The following is a 5,115-nucleotide window of genomic DNA, read 5'->3' on the forward strand; positions in this document are numbered from 1 at the left end:
AATCCAAGGAAGATTAAGCTCACTAAAAACTCCTTTAGGCAGAGAAGCCTCGTACAACAATGTAGTGCAGAAAACAGAAGTTAAACTAGAACAGAAGCGCACAAGTGTTTGGAATTACAATTCAGAGTTCATTGAAAAGCTTCTAGATCAAGGCTATATTTATAGCCTTGGTCGGGGCGCCTGGAAGGGTTCCGGGCGCCCTGGGGGGGATAAGACTTATCCCCCAACGTTCAGATCGAGTCAAAACTCGATCTGGTCAATTTTATTGCTCAGGGCGCCCCGGAGCCCAAAGTCAACAATTGTTGACTTTTTGTCCGGGACTTCTTCTCCGGTTCAGTCCTGCCTCGGTCCGGTTCTTCTCCTCCGGATCCGCTCGTTTTGGTGATCTCTGTCATCCAGAAAAGGGCTCACCCGAACCCAACTTCTGGTCTTCTCGAGCAGCCTTCCGCTCCGGCTTCTCGTCCCTCGGAATCGCTGCGTGTTTCCTTCTCATCCACCAGCGTACTCATCCGCAGTCTTCGTCCCTCGGTCGCACTGCGTGCAGACCTTCTCGCTAGCTGCGTCTCTTGCTCCCCGAGCAATCTTCCACTCCGGCTTTCGTCCCTCGGAACCACCGCACGCTTCCTTCTCGTCCACCGGGGTACTCTTCCGCAGCGCCTCGTCCCTCGGACGCACCGCGTGTCGTCCTTCTCGCTAGCTGCGTCTTCCGCTTGAGTACCTGTGCTCCTAAGCTCCTGCACACTTAGACACAAGGTTAGAAACAACGCAGGACCTAACTTAACTTGTTTATCACACCAAAATAACCTTGGGGTTCCAACAGAATCTACTACCTAGTTAATCCTTGGCAAGGGATAGTAATCCTTGGGGTATATTTTGTTGAGGTCCCTGAAATTGATGCAGACATTCTATTTGTTTCCTGGCTTGGATACTGGGATAGCATTGGCCAGCCAGTTCAGGAAATGCACCTTTCGAATATAGCTAACCTCCAATAACTTATCCACCTCTGCTTAAATGATCTTATTCTAGTCAGCTCCAAAATCTCTCTTCCTCTACTTGACCGGATGGGTGTCCGGGAAGACATGGGGTACGTGCTCTATGACCATGGGCGAAACGCCTGTAATCTCTTTGGGCTCCCAAGCAAAAACATCATTGTTATGTGTCAAACATGCAACAAGCTCTTCTTTAAGTTTCAAGGGCAGGTTGGCGGCTACTTGAGTAGTGGCTTCCAGCCGGCCTGGTCAAATTTGGACTTCCTCCCTTTCTTCATATACTAGGGTGGCCGGTGCTTCCCAGATGGTGTTGACTTCCATTCTTTGGCTCTTCCGGGCAGCATTGACCTCTATCTTAATGATTTCTACGTAGCACTTTCGTGCTACCAGTTGATTCCCCTTAACCTCTCACACCTGGTCGTCCACAGGGAATTTTATTTTCGAGCAGAAGGTTGAGACGACTGTCTGAAACACATTTAGGGTTGGCTAACCCAAAATGACGTTGTAGGCCAAGGGTGGGTTCACTACTATGAAAGTCGATCGGTGCATCCTCATTAGGGGCTTCTCTCCTATGGATACGACAAACTTTATTTGACCGAGCGACTGAACCACATTGCCCGTGAAGACATACAGAGGTATATATTCTTTTTTTAAAAATTCCTAATTTGTTAGATAATATCAAATTTAGAAAGATTTCAAAATTCTTTAAAAATCTATATTTGAGATATTCTGAATTAAATTATAGAAATTATATTTTTTTGAAAATTTTAGATTTATTTAGATTTTTTGAATTTATTAAAATATTCTATTTTTGAAAAGTTTCCTAAATTTTTAGGAAATACCAAATTTAGAAAGATTTAGAAAATCATAAAAAAACATATTTGAATTATTATTTAATAAAAAATATTAATTATTTATTTCCTAAATTGTTAGGAAATTAATTTAAAATTTTATTTATAAAATAATTAAATATTCTTGATCGATAGAAAAATTTTAGATGAGATATGTTAATTAAATTTGGATTATGGACTCCATTGTCATCCCCTCCTCATCGTCAATATCAACGACAGGACGGTACACCCATAAGAGACTATCGAGGCACCGATCGCCATCAAAGACCCTTCCGTGTCAAGGAGATCGAGCTCAAGCCGCCGTTTGAGTTCAACAGGAACACCCCCAAACGCGGCATGAAGAAAATTGTAATAAAGTCGCTCGGGAGTGATATTAGTATGATCGTCGGACAATCGACTGATGGGGATTCCAACCAAACGAAAAAGTTGCATGCCCGCAGGTTGAAAATCTACCCAGTCGGCTGTAGCCAGGAAAAGGCACAAGGGTCCAAAATTATCTTCGATCTTAAAGATTTAGATGGGGTGGAAATCTCCCATGATGATGCTTTGATAATTAAGGTTGCTATAGCCAATTATAACATTCATCATACTTTTATTGACATAGGCAACTCAGTCAACATTATTTTCAAGCAAGAGTTCGAGTAGTTGCAGATAGACCCGTGCAAGCTTCAACCCTCTTAAAATTATAAAAAATTTCAGAAATAATAATTTTTAAATTAATAAAATATTTACAAATTTAATTTTCTAAAATTATTTCAAAAGTGAAATTTCCTAACAATTTATGAAACTTTCAAAAATAGAAATTTTTTAATAATTCTAGAAAAAATCTAAAAAATAATTACAACACTAATTATGAACTGTAAAATAATTTTATGATCATGTTAAAGTACGATCGAGCTCTGATACCACTGTTAGGATATGCCTGATGTAGAGTGTGTTAAAAACATATTTCATAAATATGCGAAGCGGAAGACTTAACGATAAATAAATTAATTTATTACATCACACACACCATACGCGTGCAAAATATAATCGCGCGGACAAGATCATAAAACAAAACAAAATCGAATAACAATTATTTTAGGTGTACCTTACAGATGACCTGTAACGAGAAGGACATCAACCTTTTGTGACGTTATCTAACCTCGTATCTATTCGTATCTATATTGAGCTCTTCAAGACAACTTTAAGAGAACAAGCTTCACCTTCGGAAGGTACTAGCCACAAGCAAAGGAGAAGGATCAAGAAGAGGAAGAAGAAGCAAAAGAAAGATCTTCTTCCCTTTGGTGGCTCACGGCAACAAGAGGAGAACCTCTTGTTATGGCCTGTGATAAGAAAGAGGGGAAGGGGGAGAGAGATATTGGGTTTTGGTTTCCAAAACTTAATCAAGCAAATAATGAATTGTCTATTAATTTTTTCTTAACCATATCAATATATAGTTCTCTTTAATGAGTTGGATTAGAAAGTCAAATCCAACATATTATGCCTTAACCAAAAATTAACTCATTAACCTCTTGGTTTGGTTCACAACTAAATCAAGTTGGTTCATGGTTAAACCAAATTGCTTCATGACTAAATCAAAAAGGGTCCAACTCTTTCATAAGAAATGCGACTCATTCGAGCTTTCATTTTGATAAATATTTCTAAATTTGTCTTATGTATGGTCCAACCAAATATTTATCTCTTGATATGAGAATCTTATTCTCTAACTTGTTTTACGTCTTTTAAAGACTCATAGTGAGTGTGACCTAATAGGTTCTCGATTTATCTTGATTGTACATAATTAAGAAGTTAATTATGGAATATCACAGGTGACACCTAATAGTACATCATGATCCCCAATTAACAAAAAAAACACACACTACAAGAAAAACCCTCATAGACATCAGTGGAACAACAACAGTTTTAAGTAAAAACTGATGTCTTTGAGTATTTTACACCGATTTTTCCAAAAACCGGTGTCTATGAGCGCAGATTTTCGCTCATAGACATTGGGTTTTTTAGCCGATGTATATGAGCGCCTTTTTTTCATTAACAGACACCGATTTTAACCGCGGTTTTTAAAACCGGTGTCTATGAACCAAAATTCTGGCGGACTTTCTTAGCGCCCTTTCTTTTGGGTTTCTCCTCGCCCACCATAAATCGAAACCCTAATCCTCTGACATCCTCCTTTTAGGAGTTACCATTTGAAAGACGAGTAATGGATCTCTCAACGGCGATGTGGACGGCGGCCGTCGTCGGCGCTGTCGCGGTCTACTGGTTCGTGTGGATGAAGCAACCAGCCAATTTATCTCCCCAATTTTGAACAATTCGACATGGCGAAATCAGCACTCCTCTTCCTTTGATCCCATCTCTCGCTCCCTCTTCCCCCTTCTTTTGTTCCTTTTCATTCCGTCGATCTGTTGGCCAGATGAAGAAAGGCCGAGTTCTGGTGGAGCCAGCGGCGGCAGTAGCGGAGACGCGGTTCCGCGGCATGCGCAAGCGGCCGTGGGGGCGGTTCGCGGCCGAGATCAGGGACCCCTAGAAGAAGGTCAGGGTGTGGCTCGGAACCTTCGACTCGGCCGAGGCTGCCACCCTGGCCTACGACTCCGCCGCTCGCGCGTTCCGTGGTTCCAAGGCCAAGACCAACTTTCCCCTCGCCGCCACCACTGCTGCGTCTCCCACCCCTACTCCTGCATTCCGCTGCCCTCCCTCCGCCCGGTTTCCCTTCTGCGACGACCACCATGACCCCCCGCTGTCCTCTCTGCAACGGCCGACGTCGAGCAGCCACAGCAGCACCGTGGAGTACTTCGGCAAGCCACGTCTTCCTGCGCCTGCGTTCGCGAAGCTGAGCCGCCGATGTGTGTCGCAGCTAGAGAAGAAGGCCAAACCACTTCCCCAGCGAATTCCAGACAACGACGAAAACTGCCACAGTGACTGCGGGTCATCGGCCTCCATCGTTGACGATGAGCGTGACATCGCTTCCACATACCGGCATACACTTCCATTTGATCTTAACCTTCTCCCTTCCCCCGATGACGACATCCAAGCCACGATTCTCTGCTTTTGACATCCTGATCACACGAATCCGTTTGTTTCCTTATCTCTTTAGCACTATCGATCGTTGTGCTTTCTTACATGCTCGCCATTTTATATATTTATGCCAGTGATTTCATTTGATCAAAATGCATATTAGCGGTATCTAATTAAATTGTTCTATTTGATCTTCTTTGATTTATGTTGAACTAGAAAACTTTCACTGTTGAGTTGGATCTACCATATATAAATAATATAGT

At 42.3% G+C, this 5,115-nt stretch overlaps 1 pseudogene; it reads left to right on the top strand.

The window, feature by feature from the left end:
- Positions 1-4,110: 4,110 nt before the first annotated feature.
- Positions 4,111-4,893, top strand: LOC122004063 (annotated as a pseudogene).
- The last annotated feature ends 222 nt before the right edge of the window (positions 4,894-5,115 follow it).

The sequence above is a fragment of the Zingiber officinale genome, chromosome 7B (genome assembly GCF_018446385.1).
Source record: "Zingiber officinale cultivar Zhangliang chromosome 7B, Zo_v1.1, whole genome shotgun sequence".
Taxonomy (NCBI): Eukaryota; Viridiplantae; Streptophyta; class Magnoliopsida; order Zingiberales; family Zingiberaceae; genus Zingiber; species Zingiber officinale.